The 17,764-nt window shown below is 35.9% G+C and overlaps 1 protein-coding gene and 1 pseudogene across 1 annotated transcript in view; one reads left to right on the forward strand and one right to left on the reverse strand.

Moving 5' to 3' along the window:
* Lrp6 (LDL receptor related protein 6) overlaps positions 1 to 17,764 on the reverse strand; it is a 170,906-nt gene that overhangs the window by 109,677 nt on the left and 43,465 nt on the right.
* Positions 5,442 to 6,149, forward strand: LOC124982151 (max-interacting protein 1-like; annotated as a pseudogene).

Here is a 17,764-nt window from a genome sequence, read left to right on the forward strand (position 1 = left end):
AGCCTTGTTAGTTGAAGTATTATTCACTGGTGGTCAGGAAGGCTGTATGTATGTATATGGCTGCCCCTTCTCAAGAGATGCCAGAGAGAACACTTACAAGGTAGTCTGGCTAAATGTGGGGCAAACTTGAAACAGCTTAAAATTTTAAAACATTCCACAATCCAAAGACCCAAAGAAAAATGGTGCAACATTTACTGGCCCAAGGTTTTTAACAATAACCTTTAATCATCAGCTGACCACTAACAAGGACAACACCTAGAAAATCAGGCATAAAAGTACTTAAGAAGAAGAAAATAAAGGTAAGCAATGAATTCAGAAACACATTCACACATATACAACAGAATTAGTACAAGTAAGTCACTAAACAAACAAAAAATACACAATAGCACAATGGTCTCTAGTTTCATCCCATCTTTCTGCAAATGATATTTTATTTTTCTTTATGGCTGAATAAAATTCCATTCTGTGTATATATACTACATTTTCTTTATCCATTCATCCCCTTGATGGACACCTAGGCTGGTTCCACAGTTTGGCTATTGTGAAATATGCTGCTATAAACATGGGTACGCATGTATCACTGTATTATGACGACTTTAATTCTTCAGGATAAATATCGAGGAGTGGTATAGCTGGATTGGATGATGGTTCCATGCCTAGCCTTTTGAGGAACCTCCACACTGATTTCTATACTGGTTGTACTAATTTACAATCCCACTAACAGTGTTAGTGTTCCTTTTTCTCTATACCCTCTCCAGCATTTATTATTTGTATTCCTGATGACTGCCATTCTGACAGGTGTGAGATAAAATCTCAGTGTAGTTTTTTGTGTTTCTTTTTTGTTTTTAAATTTTTAAGTTGTAGATGGACACAATACCTTTATTTATTTTTCTGTGGTGCTGAGGATTGAACCTAGTAATCAAGTGTTCTACCACTAAGCCACAACCTTGGCCCCTCAGTGTGGTTTTGATTTGCATTTCCCTAATTGCTAATGATGTTGAACATTTTTCATATATTTGTTGATTATTTGTATCTCTTTTTTCAATAAGTTCTTGTTTATTTCATTTGCTCATTTGTTAAATGGGTGATTTGATTTTTTGGTGTAAAGTTTTGAGTTATTCATATATTATGGTTATTAATCCCGTCAGAAGAGTAGCTAGCAAAAATTTTCTCCCATTGTGTAGGTTCTCTATCCACATTCCCAACTGTTTTCTTTGCTGTGCAGAAGCTTTTAAATTTGATGCCATTCCATTTATTAATTCTTAGCATTATTTCTTGGGGCCTTAGGGGTCCTATTGAGAAAGTTGTTCCCTGTGCCTAAATGCTAGAGTGTTGATGCTACATTTTCTTCAAGGAGTTGGTTGCATAGTTTCTAGTCTAATTCCTAGGTCTTTTGAGTTGATTTTTGTGCAGGGTCTAGTTTTATTCTGCTACATATGGATAAACTTTTGTTCTAGCACCATTTGTTAAAAAGACTGTCTTTTCTTCAGTGTTATGTTTTTGGCAACTTTGTCAGGACATGATGACTGTAGATGTGTGGGTTTGTCTCTCTGTTTTCTATTCTATACTACTGATGTATGTGTTTGTTTTTGCGCTAGTGCTATACCATTTTTGTTACTATAGCTCTGTAGTACAATTTGAGGTCAGGTATTGCAATGTCTCCAGCATTGCTTTTTTGGCATAAAACTGCTTTGGCCCATTCTGGGTCTTTTATGCTTCCAAGTGAATTTTAAAACTGTTTTTTCTAATTCTGTGAAGATGAGAACTGCACTGAATATGTACTTTTAGTATGAGCATTTTAATATTAATTCTGCCTATCCATAAACATGGGATGTCTTTCCATCTTCTCAAGTCTTCTTCAATTTCTTTTTTCAATGTTCTATAATTTTCATTGTAGAGTTCTTCCGCCTTTTTAGTTGGATTTATACCTAGGTATATGATTATTTGAGGCTATTGTGGATGTAATTGTTTTCCTGATCAGCAGATTCATTGTTGGTATATAGGAAAGCTCCTGATTTTTATACGTTGATTTTGTAGTCTGCAAATTTTCCAGTTTTTAACAAAGCTTTCCAAAATATCAAAGAAATGGGAATGGGGATTGGGCGACATAGCTCAGTCTAGAGCACTTGCCTAGCATGTGCCAGTTCATGAGTATGCTCTCCAGTACTAAGAGGAAAGAGAAGAAAAAGCAAAACAATCTGTAAATTTGAAGAAATAGTTTCTATCTAATAATAATAATAATAATAATAATAAAGACTATCCAAAAATAATTAATGAAAGCTGGGGGGGAGGGAAGAGGGAGGAGAAGAGAGGGAGGAGGGGGGGGAGGGGAGGGGGAGGGGGAAGGGGGGGGAGGGGAGGAGGGGTGGGGGAAGAGGGGGGGAAGGGGAGGAGGAACATGAGAGACACATACATCATTAAAACAAATGGAGTGCCAAAGGAAAGGAGCAGAGCAAAGGGTCAGGATAGGGGGAATATTAGGGAATGATATTGGTCAAATAATACTGTGACACTGTGTGCATGTATGAATATATAACAATCCCACCATTATATATGACTATAATGCACCAACAAAAATGGGAGGGGGGGATATTTGGTGTTGAATAACCTTTCTTAATAACACAAAATACAGTGAACAATTGTGTTGACACTTGTACTGATAGTCCAAAAGCAATGATGAGTAAACTGCTGGCACCTTAATACAAATCAAGGCAGAAGCACCCAACTATACTAGTAATACTCTAAGAAATTCACTTTTCCAAGTGCTAAAGAGTATATAGAGCGACTAAAATCACTGTATACTACCTACATTAATTCAAAATGGCGTATCTGCTATGGAAAATAATATGACAGTTTAATGTAAACAAAGATTTCTGTAAGATACACTAACCCTATTTCTAGATATTTACCCAAGAGAAATTAAGCATACATTCACACAAAATCATATATACAAATAGTTGTGGAAGATTTATTCATAATTCTCAAAGACTATCAAATGTCCTTCAAATGGTGACTGGATGAATAAACCATGCTATACTCATATAATGGAATATTTTCAGCAATAAAACAAAACTCCTGATACACACAACAGGTATAAACTGCAAGTGTATTATGATAAAAGAAGAAACTAGACTAAATGCTATGTGCTATATGATTCATTTATATGACATTTTGGAAAAGACAAAATTACAGTCAGAAAACAAATCAGGAGTTGCCTAGGGCTAGGCATAAAGGACAGACATCAAAAGAAAAATAATCAATAGGGAGGGCAAGAATGGAATTATTCTATAGCTTAATTTTGGTGGTAATTATTCAAATGTACACATTTGTCTAAATTCAGAAGTGTCCATCAAAAAGTATAAATTAAATATATATAAATTACACTTTTAATTTTTTTAAATGGGTAAAAATTTGATAGTTAATGTCACAACAGAAGATATATGAAAGGTCAACTGGCACATAAAAAGTATTCAACCTCAATAATTATCTCAATAATAGGAAAATGCAAATTAAAACCAAAGTAAGATACCATTTCAGATCCACTAAAACAGCAAACATTAAAAAGGTTAACAATACTAAGTATTGGTGAGAACTGAGCTATCAGAATGCTCATACACTGGTATATAACCACTTTGGAAAACATCTCATAGTTTCTTACAAAGTAAACATATACTTAGTCAGTCAACCAACAATTCCACTCTTAAATATTTATCCAACAGAAATAAAAACATGTTCCCACAATGAGTTTTACATATACAGTCACAGAAATGTCATTCATAGTAGCCCCAAACTGGAAACAAAAGTCCATAAATAGGTATACAGAACTCAGATATATTCATACAACACAATACTACTCAGCAATGGAAAAGAACTGATTACTCATACACTAATTGAATTTTTACAATTATGTTGAACAAAAGAAACCAGACACAAGACTGATTACTGCATGATCTCATTGAAGTTCTAGAATCAGCAAAATAAATCTATAAGAAAGAAATCAGATTGGCGGTTAACGGAGTAGAAGCAAGGTCTGAATTCAAAGGTGCTAAGGCAATTCCCTGGAGTGAGATGATAAAAACATTTTCTTCAGGAATAGCTTCACAGGCACATATTATTTATCAAACCCCATTAAACCAGCCACATAAATTTTTGCATATAAATTTTATCTTGATAAAGTTTCTTAAAACATGAGTAAAAAATGATACTAAAGGTAACTTTGTTTCTGTAAATGCTTTTTCCAGCTGGTGCAAAATGGTTACTCCTTCCTGTATGCTCTCATACCTTGTTTTGCTACACTATGGTACTCATTAACCTTTTAGATCAATTATGAAGAACTCAAAGGTAAAGAGCAGTTTTTATTACATCAAGATGATTGAGACAATATGTGCTTTTTCAAAAGTAAAGATGAACTCAGACTTCGTCCTTTTCCATGCACTCTTACTTTCCATGTACAATGTCCCCTGACTTGCACTCCCACACCAACCCACATGGAAATGGGCACAAGAAGACTTGGAGATGTTGCAAGAACAGATGGAATATGCACAGTTAAAGACTGCTATCATCAGGGCAGCCAGAAACAGTGAAATGGTCTTGTGAGCATATGTGTATGTCAACAGAATGAACTAGATTTTTCTTCAGAACATGTCTTCTGAAATCAAGTAAGTTGCCATCTTAATTTGATAATACAGTAGAAACAAGTTCATATCACAATTCATTAGCCACCATTCTTTTTCTCTATATTCATACACAAAATGAAATGTCAGTATTTTCAAGTGACCAACATAAAAGAGTTACAGTTCACTTTAAAAATTACTAAAACATACTTGACACTTCATGTGCAACATCATGCATGACAGATATTACATCAAACTAAGTTTGAAATGTTGTCATCACAAGCTGGACAAACCATAAGCAATTTGTAAATAGTTCCCACTTTCAAGATGAAAAATGTAATAAGGGCTGTTTTCTTCCTTGTAAAATTAATTTAGGTAAATTTCACAATTGTCACTAAGCTTTTCCAAGTAAGAATTTAACTTTCACAACTCAATCTCTATTTTGTAATAAAATGAAATGTTACAGTGAATTAACCTAACAAGAATTTTAGTAATAAAAAAAAATCATTTGCAAGCCACTGTTCACCAAAGCTAACAAATCCCTCTTTTATCCATCCCTAAAAAATACAAGTCAGGGCTGGGGTTGTAGCTCAGTAATAGAGTCCTTGTCTAGCAGGTATAAGGCACTGGGCTCAATCCTCAGCATCACATAATTAATTAACTAATTTTTTTTTTTAATTTTTAAAAATACGACTCATGGCGCCGAGCCTCAGCCGTGCTGGCCCCGCGGGCCCATGTCCGGGGGCAGCGCGGGGCTGTAGCTGCCTGCGCACCTGGTGTCCGCAAGGGACGGGAGCACGGAGGAGCCGGTCGCCACCCGCGGTGCCCATGGACCGGGTGAGGATGATCAACTTACAGCGCCTGCTGGAGGCCACCGAGTTTTTGGAGCACGGGAAGCGAGAGTGTGAACATGGCTACGCCTCATCATTCCCTTCCATGCGGAACCCCCGGCTACAAGCATTCAAAGCCCCCACCGAGGTTGAGCCCTGCACAGAAACACAGCAGCGGGAGCTGCACCACAAGTACAGTCAACAGATCTACACACAATGAGCTGGAAAAGAACCAACGATCTCATCTGCGCCTGTGTTTACAACGCTTAAAAGTTCTGATTCTACTAGGACCAGACTGCACCAGGCACACAACACTTGGTTTGCTCAATAATTTGGTTTGCTCAATAAAGCCAAAGCACACATCAAGAAACTTAAAGAAGCTGAAAGGAAAAGCCAGCACTAGCTTGAGAACTTGGAATGAGAACAGAGATTTTTAAAGCAGCGACTGGAACAGCTGCAGGGTCTTCAAGAGATGGAACGAATACGAATGGACAGCATCGTTATCAACTATTTCTTCAGATCGTTCTGATTCAGAGCGAGAGGAGATTGAAGAGGATGTTGAAAGCACAGAGTTCTCTCATAGAGAGGTGAACTTAAGTACCACCAGCATCAGTGACACTGATGACCACAGCATCTTGCAGAGTATTGGGAGTGATGAGGTTACTCCAGTGCCAAACTTTCGTTCACTTCCGAGAACCCAGTATGACATAACAGTGCAGGGCAAAATATTCACTGGGCCAATTCAGAACAATCTCTTAAATTGGGTTCATGATGCAGTCTCCTCTTTAAAGCTAAACAAAACTATACTTGAATAAAAGGGTCAAAAACCTGTATTTAAGTAAATACTTAGCAAAAAGTGGGGTAGAGCCTCCCCAGCAGAACAAATAAACTCTGAATATTCATATAGGGAAAAAAAAAAATCACAGTTTCTAATGACAACGGAAAACTTGTGTGAAATTATCTTGATTTGATTCAATTGATTTCAAAGAGGACACTGGAGATTCTATCCTCTTTTTCTAGTTTGCTCATACTACATTGAGTAGACACATTTAAAGATGGGGGTTATGAACCCTTCCTGAGCTTTATGGTCCTAGAAACAAAATGAAAACTATAGTAAAGAAAAGATAATCAGGCATTAATCTTGGATAGCTAAGGAGCTATTAAAACTCAGCCCACGACAGCTTATCATGAAGCCTGTGGATGATCAATTCTTTAAAACAAAAATGAAACAAACCCAAACTCATTTCATGCTCTACAAAAAGAGAGACTCCCATGAAGCCTTTTGAAAGGGATCATCATGCAGCTCAGCTTTCTGTTGGATTCCACGCTAAACAAGCTAACCTTATCCTGCATTGTTAGCAGTAGGGCACCCAACCACCGTCTCACCATCCCATGGCCTACGGGCTGCATGGGGGCAATCCATGCATGACAGCCTCTATCACAAAAGGCCTATGAGTATAGATTGGGGAGCCAGAAAGAAAAAGCTCCACGTGCCTGTGTCTGCATGGGTCAGAAGAGTTGTGCACTCAGATTAGCAGGCCAAGGTCAGAGCCACAGCATTTTTATTTGAGATTTTGATAACTGTTTATATGTACTGAAAACCAAAATGACATCTTTTTGGTCATAAGTAAACATAGATGTCTTTTATAGTGGAAAAACACATGGGAAAAATCATCTATTTTGATGCAGCATTTGATAATGATAAAACACCTCACACCTCACTCTTTATAGTACACAAAATGAATGAGGTCTGGGCTAGGTAGAAAAAAGGTCAATGCTGTTTTTGTTTTCTTTAGAATCATTACCTTTTACCAGCTTTTAACCATCTATATCCATAGTAGACACACTATCATAGTTAACATAGTTAAGTTCAGCACTTGTCTCATTTCAATGTAAAGATTTGTTTCCATTTTCTACAGGCAGTCTTCTTCACAATCCCACTGTGCAGATGCTATTGTTGCTCTTATAAATGTTTTCAGAAATGTTATTTTCTTCAAAGTGAAATTTCTAGCCTGCACTTTGATGTCATGTGTTCCCTTTGTCTTTCAAACTCCAAGGTTTTCCTTTGGTCCGCTCTCTCTCACTCTGCAGCCTTCCTGGAGATCTTACCCACAGCTGTTTGGACTTTGTATACTTTAAATAATTTAACTACCCTTAATTACTTAAAAAAAAGCTTTATGATTTTCATAACTTATTGCTGATTTTAATGGGTTGTTAATTTCAGTCCTGTAGTTTTATTTTATGTTTAGATAGGGATGGGCAAGGAAAAGAAAATAAAGACAACCATATTTAGCAGTGCAAAAAAAAAAAAAGATTCATGTTACTTCAAGGTTGACACTCAAGATAAAAGATGAAACTACAACAAATGAAACAGACATTTTAGAATTTGTAAATGAAGCTTGCTGATGTGTTTTGAATTGCTAAAGCATTTTAAAGTTAAATAAATTTTATCTATAAATACTAACGATTTCCATTTTGTTACTTAACTTTAAGTTAAAAACTCATTACAGATATAGAAAGTGAAAGAGGCATAGAAGCACAAAAGACAAAGTATTTTATAAGTCACCAAGATATTCAATTTTTTTAAACTACTGAGAACTTATTAGGAGGTAAGCATCAAGCCTGTCAAAAGTAAGAGAATAATTAATGGATTGAGGTATATCACAGGATAAAATTTAGGACAAAGCATAATTCACTCAACAACAAAAAAAGAAAATTTCCTTTAAAAAAAATTTGAAAAAAGAGACATCCAGTTAGTATCTGTGAACACTGCATACAAATGCTTCCTTTATTTAAAGCCTAATACTCTCCTACACTGTAAAAATAAGCTTCATTTTACTAACAGGTAGATACAATATACCATTCCAAGGCCCCTGACAGTTTACTACCTTCAAATAGCTCATAAATGAACTACAATGTATGGTAAGAATGTAAAGTCCTTAATCATAACAAACATTCATGCAAAATACATAAGCTTAATCATTTTGAAGAGGTAAGATTTCATTTCATAAAATATGTTGATTAATCTTTTTAATTTATTTGAAATTTCTAACTCATGAGAACTTTTTCCCCTATATCAGAGCCAATTTCTGTAAGTATAGAAAAAATACATGATTTTCCTATAATATGGAAATTACTCTTCTCCATTTTTATTTGCAGTTGCTTACATGCTTATAAGCAAGCATAAAGTTAACAATTTTATCAACAGTTTTTAATTTTAAAAATTAAGGGGGAGCATCACAGGGAAATAAACATCACAAGTGTTCCCCCATTGATTCTTGAGATTTGGGAAAATAGCAAACTATGGAGAAAATAAATGTAATAAAAATGGTCTGACAAAAACAGTACTGTTGTTTATTACTAATACCGCCCTCAATCAGTTAAACACTACTATTTCAGTAGGCAGTTTTTCAGATATTAAAGATCCAAGTTTTCTTATCAGAAGCAGATAAGGTTCCCAAATTCAAGTGCTAGAATCTTAACTCCCAAAGTAACAGTATCAGGAGGTGAGGGCCTAAAATGAGGTGTTAAGGTTTTAACATTAGAGCCCTCATAAATGGATTCTGTCATTACTGGGGGAATGAGGTTTGTTATAAAAGTGAGTGTAGCCCCATCTTGCTTTCTCACACTCTCCTGCACTTCTACTTTCCACTGTGAGCTAAAGCAACAAGAAGGCATCTATCTGATGCAGGTTCCTCAATCCTGGATTTCCCAGCTTCCTGAACTTTAAGAAATAAGTCTCTGTTCTTTATATATCACACAATCTCAGGTATTCTGATATTATAACAAATATATTCATGCAAAACAGACTAAGAAAAAAGTTATTTGTGTAACAGACTAATACATTTGCCCAATTACTTCATCATTTCAAAATTTTCAAAGCAGTTATGCTCCTCTACAGCTCTTCTCTGAGGCCATTCACCAAGACAGAGACTCTTACTTCACTTTCTTCTACCTATGTTCTCTTAAACACATACACTGGAAGAGGGGCAGATGTGGGGGTACCTCCATAAGCCAAAATCTGATAAATTTCTAAGTAACTTGGATCTTACTACACATTTCAAAGTACCCTTGTTACCATACAATGAACATTATGTAATTTTGTTTTATAATAATTTTAAGTCAATTTCTAAAACAACAATAATATAGTTTTCCCTCACCCAGTACAGGGGACTGAACTTGGGGCCCTGAGCATGTTAGGAAAGTGCCTTACCACTAAACTACATCCTTATCCCTTTTTATTTTTGAGATAGGGTCCCACTAAGTTGCCCAGGCAGGCCTTGAAATTGTGAATCCCCCTGCTTCAGCCTCTTGAGTAGCTGGGATTACATGCATGCACCACCACACCATTACTCAGATGAAAAATATAAGGTCCTGAAGACAGTATAAATGGTAGTTAAGAAGTGGGGACAAATCCAAGGGATATTTAGAGGATAGAATAAAAGAACTGCTAACAGACTAAATGAGTGAGGGAAAAAAAGGAGCTGGCATGATTCCTGGATTTTAGTTTCTACAATCTAGTTAGGTAGAATAACAGTGCAGTTGTTCACAAATCCTTATATTTTGTTATTTTCTTAAATGTAGTCACCTCTCTATATTTAAAAAAAAATTTTTTTTAAACCTAGTTGAGTATCAAATTTTCAAGTCCCAATAAAACTAATGGATAATTACAACAGCTTCTTGCATCTAGGTTTCTGCTATAGTTTGGATCTTGAATGATCCCCAAAGGCCCATGTGTTGAGTCCTGTTCTCCAGCCTGTGGTGTCAATGAGAGGTGGTGGAATCTTTAGGAAGTAAGGACTATTAGAAGAAATTTTACTTAGGTCATTAGGGGCATGCCCTCGAAGGAGATTTTGGGACAAACCCCCCCCCCCCATTCCTTCCTGTTTCTCTTTGGCTAGAAAGTCACTACCAAGTGAGCAGCTCTGCTCCACCACACATTCCCCACCATAATATGCTGCCTTGTCATAGCACCAAAAGCAATGCGGCCAACAATGGACCGAATTTGTGAGACGTACTAAATCATCTCTCTTTGTAAGCTGTTTGTCTCATAGATTTTGTCATAGTGATGGAAAACTGATTAATACAACTTTAAACACAACCTTTTTCCAAAATGCTCTGAAATTATTCATTGTTACAACTACCTACCTTTCCCCGTCTTGTTATGCAATTTCCTTACTTTTCACAATGAATCCCAAACTTATCTGACCTAACAAGACTCTTAATCTGTCTCCATTTTTTGCTCATACACGACACTTTCTTAGCTTAAAAAGCTACATGAACTCGGGTTTCCCAAATGCTAAACTTTCACAAAGTCACAGTATTCAAGACAGTGTACTACTAGCTAGCATAAGGATAGGCACAGAAATCAATGGAACGAAACTAAAAATCCAAAAGTAACCCTTATATTTTGGTCAACTGACTTGCAAAGAGGGTATTTAGACAATTCAGTGGAGGGAAATATTTTCTTGAACAAATGGCGCTAGGACAACTGGATATTCACATGCGAAGGAATGGAGTTGGACCTCTAACTTATACCATGTACAAAAATTAACTCCAAAAGGATAAAAACCTAATTGTAAAAGATAAGGCCATAAAACTCATAGAAGAAAATGTAAGAGTAAATCTTCATGACCTTTAGTTAGGCAACAGTTTCACGGACATGACACCAAAACCACAAGCAACAAAAAATAGCTAATTCAGATTATTAAAAAAACTCCATTACGAATGTTTGTGCTTTGAAGGTCACTATGAAAGAAGTGCAGACAATACACACAACGTAAGACAACATATGCAAATCTTATATCTAAAAAGAATCTAGTATCCAAGATATAAAAAGAACTCTTAAAACTCAAGAAGACACTGGGCACAGTGGCACATGCCTGTAATCCCAGGGGCTCGGGAGGCTGAGACAAGAAGATCGAGAATTCAAAGACAGCCTCAGCAACAGCTAAGTGCTAAGCAACTCAGTGAGACTGTATCTAAATAAAATACAAAATAGGGCTAGGGATGTGGCTCAGTGGTTAAATGTCCCTGAGTTCAACCCTAGCACCAAAAAAAAAGACATCCCAATATTAAAATGGACAAACACAGGTATTTCAAAAAAGATTTACAAATTTACATATGTACTCAAGAAACACAGACAAGCTCAACATTAATCAATAGGGAAATGTAAACCAAAATCACAATAGTACATAGTACATGCCCACTAGGAGGTTATAATTTTTTTTTAAATGACATTATTGCAAGAAACAGAGAAACTGGAACTCTCTCACATAACGTGGGAGAACTGTAAAGATGATATAGCAAATTTAGAACACAGTTTGATATTTCATCAAAAAAATTAAACATAGCTTTCTCTTCCTGTAAGCAGCCTCAAGTAATTGGTGAAAATGGTTTGCTACTCTCTTGACCAGAAAATCCAATAATATCAGGAGGTTCAAATCTTCATGTTCACTTTAAGAACCCCCATGAAACTTCCCAGGTTATCAAGGGTATACATGTCTAAAAAGTCACCATGTATCTGAAAGATGTCAATTTAAAGAAACAATGTGTGTCATTCTGTAGGTGTGTCCAGACCATATACCCAGGTGAAAAAAAGCAGTGGAAGATGTACCACCATACTTAACAGAGCTCATGGTTGGAATACCCATACACGAGTTCCCCTTGCCACACTGAGATGATTCTCACAAAAAATAAACAAACTGTTCCTAAGCCAGAAGAGTAGGGTACAAAAAAAGAAAAAGATATCCCAGAAGAAAATGAAGAAAACAAAAACTTATGGCACAGGAATACTTTCAGCATAAAGCAACACAAATAACGGGGAAAAAACACAAAATCACCACATGACCAAACAATTCTACTCCCAGGTATATACCTGTGAAACAGGCCCAAGATGATTAGGCCCAAGTTAGGCTTCCTTCCCAAGGATTCTAAGTGAGCTATGTTTTCAGTATATAGCCAAGGTCATAAACACCCTAATTTAGCATATGTACTAAAGGCCATAAACATCTGCTTGTGAGACATGCACTCACTTATGTAACCTGTTGGCAATGTGCTTTCTTTCTTTGGCCTGCACATAAAAGAAGCCTATCAAAGGATTCAGGGGGCCAAAGGGCTGCTGCCACCTCTAAATAAAACATGTCTACTATCCCAACTGTGCCTCACATCTTCTTCCACCTGCCAGGATCCTGAATTTGTTTCCCAAGGTCTGAGCACCTCAACCCAACAACATACAAGAATACTGGAAAAAATATGTGCACACAAAATACATGTACACAAATGTTCACAGCAAAATTATTCATAATGGTCAAAGAATATAAACAAAAGATCAACTGATGAGTGGAAAAACAAAATGTGGTATTTCTATGTGGTAGAATATTGTTTGGCGTTCCAAAGGAATGAAGTACTTACACATGCTACAGCATAAACCTACCTTGAAAACACCATAACTGAAACTAGGCACAAAAGGTTACGTATTGTATGATTCCATTTATATGCAATGTCCAGAATCCATGGCAGAAAGTAGATTAATGTTAGCTAAGGGACAGGAGGAAGGGACAAGGGAAAGAACCTGTTAATGAGTACAGTCTCTTTTGGAAGTGATGAAAATATTCCAATACTAGTGATGACAGATGTACCACTTTGTGAATGTACTTGTAAAAAAAAAAAAAAAAAAAAAAATCACTGTACACAACAAAAAAAATGAATTTTATAGTGTGTGAATTGTATCTAATGTTTTAAAACTACAGGAACTCCCTCTCTCCTATCCAAATTCAAAATCGCAAATAACATATTTAACCCCTGTCGAAAGGTCAATTCCAGATCCACGACCACAGCATATAAATCTTATTCTCTAATCAATCACTGACTTACAAACACATCTTCTTTATTCGTTCAACATACACTTTATTTTTTTTACTTTGAAACACCTTTCCATTTTCTCATTCCAAAGCCTATACATCTGCTCAGTCACCACTGTAATGAAAGCTTCCCTACTCAATTCACCATTGATTCTTTATTAATTCATTCAGGATCTCATCACTCTAATCCTCTTGCTTATGTGATTCCTTAAGAATGGTTTTGTGGTGATTTTGTGTGGTATTCCTCTCTCCCAACTAAGCTTTAAGTTCATGTGACTAAGGATGGTGTAAAATAATTAATGAAAATGTCTAATTTATGGCACACTTTCTGTTTAACTTTGAGCAAGTCACTTAAAATACCTGGGTTTTTGTAAACTGCAAGATATTGATATATTTGCAGTATTTCCTTAATAGTTTAGTAAAGTAAGAGAATAACCATAGATTGATTATTCCTAGGGCTTATTTACAAAACTGCTACTTCCATAACATATCCCTTTTGTATTTACAATCACACCTCACTCTCCCAGCATTAGCAATTGCGAAAAAAAATGAGAAAAATGAGATTGAAACTGTTGCAAATATATCCACAGAACTGGGGTCATGGCTCAGTGGTAGAAGGCTTCTATAGCATGTATGAGGCACTGGGTACAATTTTCAGCACCACATATAAATAAATAAAAATAAAGTCCACTGACAACTAATATATATACATGTGTATATATATTATATATACATGAATACATATTTTTTAAATTAAAAAATAAAAATAAAGAGAAATTTTTTTTTTTAATATCCACAATTCCATGACCATTCACTTTCACAAAATGTTCTACCATGAATACCTGGCCTTTTGATGGGCTACCCAGCATCTAAATTTAAATTACTTCACTATGTTTGGAGAATCTTTCACATCCTGAAACTAAGAATACTTAAAAAAAAAAAAAAAAAAAAAAAAAAAAGCAGGTATTTACTTGCCAAACTTCCCTTGCAATTGGGACAGGCACATGAGACCTGGACTTTGCCAGTCAGACAAACCAACCCCAACAAGAAGCACAAAAATGAAGCAGAAGAGGAAGTAGCAGCAGCAAGCACCACAAGCAATTAACTCTGGTGAGAATGAGGGCAACAGCAACAATTTACTCAATTCATTTTGAATAAATGAATGCTTTTTCAATGCAGTGTTTAAACAGAGCACTGACAGCAGATTCAGTCACTTCATGCCAGAAAAGTGTACCAAGAGCGGTAAGCATGCCATCTAACAGAGATACCTTCACTGGACCAGCTCTGTGGTATGATTTGTGGCACTGTTCCTGGCTGTAGATTTCAATCTCAGTTCTACTACTTAAGAAATTGAAAGTAAGTCAATATCCTCTTTAACCTCAAATCTTTTTGTGACAAAATTAATGGAATTTCTATTAAAACTATGAACACTAATATACATTCTTAAAAGCAAATCTATCTCAAAGCATCATCTTAAAACTCCCTATCTTCTTACAAATGGTATTTTTCAAAAGTCTCACGGCTTTTTCCACAATCTTAGTATTCCTTTCATTACATCCAGGACAATGTCAACATCATGCCAATATGTAAAACAGTATCTTTGATGCAAACTGATAAAAAGGGACAATTTATGATAGATTTTTAAAAGCCAACATTGTTAAAATTTGACATTTATGGCACCATAATCAATGAAACAACGGAATATAAGAGAAAAAAACTGCTTTACCCATGCATTCAGAACTCAATAAACACTAATACATAATAACTATGAGATAACTAGTTATTATATGTATTAAGAAACTAGAATTTAATGGAAAATTGTTATAAGTAGCACATAGTTTCTTAGACTATACAACTTCTCCTCTCCCCTGTGACCACATATTAAATAAACAGCAGCAGCAGCAGCAGCAAATACCTACAGCAGAGGGCTAGGAATGCAGTTCTATGGTAGAACACCTGCCTGGAACATTTGAGGCCCTGAGTTCCATCCCTAGCACTGTGGGACATAAATAAATAAATAAAACCTACAGGAGGAATGTTCAACCTCAGCAGCACCGGGAAACATTAAAAATATCAGTAACTTGGGTTCTTCCATCAGGGATTCTGTTTAAATTGTTCTGAGCTAGGACCCAGGAATCAACTTTTGTTTACATGTTCCCCCAAACAATTACAAAGCATTTGATGCCAAACACTAGGATCTTTTGACAGGATAATGATGGAAACGAAATAGGCAAGCAAACATTCAGGCAAGGCTTTTACTGGGCTTCCTTTTAGGAAGGGAAACAGCTCCAATAAGAACTCAGGTTGGCTCCCTAAATGAAAGAAAGGAGCTTGTTTTATTGGTTACTTGCAAGGATGGGAATGTTAATTGGCTTTAGGTGTACTCAACTCAAGTCTTTTGCCCTCTGCTAAAGATAAGTTACTGCAGCTGTTCAAGAGAATGCATATAAGGCACTCTGACCTCAATGAAGCAACGCTGACAGAGGTTAAGGAGGCACACATCAAGCCTCCTGGGTTCTGCTATCAGACTATGACCAAGACCCAGAAGTACATTTGTCCTTTGTCTCCACGATGGTCCCTGTCTCACATGCACGAGTTTAAAACCAATAAAGGAGTGTGATTTTCTAAGGCACCTGTTCATCCATAGCCTTCTGTTCTTCTACAGGCAGTGTTAATGTTTGATTCATTAACCAACGGACCCAAAATACAGGCCAATCATCTGCCCGCCAGGGTAGTACTCAACCCTTAAGCAATGCAAGATCATATAAGCAAGCAAAGCACCAAATAAATTCCCTCTCACACAACAGCCTTCAACATTTCTTTCAAAACCTTTACAAGTTGAGAAAAAAGATTTTTGAAGTTCACAATTTGCTGATAAGTAAAAATATATATGGAGTAAAAATAGATTTTCAATTTTCTCCTGTAACCTTTCAAGCTTTTGGTACCCAATTCCTTACATAAAAGGGGGTTTCAATTTGCTAATTCATCCAATACATTAAATACGTATCATTTTACTTCTAAGGTTATGAACAAAGAGGGTTATGAGAAATATTTTTACAAAGTTTTGTCTCTAATTTAGAAGATGCTGCCAAATGGCAAAGCTAGGTTAGCCAGAATTTTCAACAAATATACAATTTACTATAATCACTATAACACTGATTAACCTGAATCTACCCTTAGCTATAATTATGAAATTTTTCTTTTTCTTCTTAAAATAGGTCCAATCAAGTAAGAGATCTTTTTTGGGCAGGGGGGTACCAGTGATTGAACTCAGGGGCACTCAAACACTGAGCCACATCCCCAGCCCTATTTTGTATTCACCCTATTATTCTTTTCATTTCTTGATATATATGAAATACAATTTATTAGTAGTGATTTAAATGCACCAAAAAATTAAACTGAGTATCTGGAAGGAAAGACAATAAGAGTCTGATTTTTGGCAACAGGGCAAACTGGAAGTCTTATTGTTTTACAGAAAAACTAAAAATGCCAGAAAAACTAATAAAAGTAATATTTTAAATTCATGCCTGTTCTCATAGAAAATTAAAATATATTTTGTGTACAGCAAATATTAAAAAGAAAAACATCCAGACAGGTAATCCAGAGATAAAGAAATCTGCCCCAAATCCACTGGCCTAAAAGTTGAGTTTCAGACCTCCTCCCAAAAAGAAGGGAGTCTCCAACCTACACACGGATTTTTGAATGAAAAATTCACATACAGTCAGAAAGCCCATCATGAACGTTTCCAAAGGGTAAACTAAAAGGAAAACACACACACACACACACACACAAGGAAATGGTAGAAATACTTGATTATATTCAGAGATAACTAGATAGATAATTCTGGATAATCCTTTCAGTGATAAACAAAGAAAAAACTGGATTCATGAAACAGAGGTTAACAGACATGAAAAACAGTTTCGAAGACCAGATATCTAGTTAAAAGTTCCAGAAGAATGGGGTAAAGGCAAATTTGAAGAGAATTTCCTAGAATTGATAAAAGACAGCCCACCAAACCCCAAGCAGCATAAGAAATAAAGATCTCAACAAATCATACTTAAGTTGTAGTCAGAGAGGGATGACAATAAGAATAACTGATTACAGTAGTCTAGTCCCTTCCTTATCTGCAGAGGACACATCCCAAGACCCATAGAGAAAGAATTTCCCATTTAATATTTCTGGACTCATGACTGATCATGGTAACTGAAACCACAAACCAGCATACTGGTGAATAAGAGGGAACTACTATATTTCAATCACAAAGAAAACCACATGGGAGAAGAAAACATCTGTAAACCTGAAATTGTAGAGTATACCAAAAAAAACGAGAACAAAATGAAGGCATTTTCAGACAAATAAAAGAGAGCCTGCTACCAATAGTTTCTGTAAGTATTATGATGTTCACAAAAGGATGAAAATCATACCAACACATTTCTCAGAACATATTCATTATTAAGCA

The sequence above is a fragment of the Sciurus carolinensis genome, chromosome 4 (genome assembly GCF_902686445.1).
Source record: "Sciurus carolinensis chromosome 4, mSciCar1.2, whole genome shotgun sequence".
Lineage (NCBI taxonomy): Eukaryota > Metazoa > Chordata > Mammalia > Rodentia > Sciuridae > Sciurus > Sciurus carolinensis.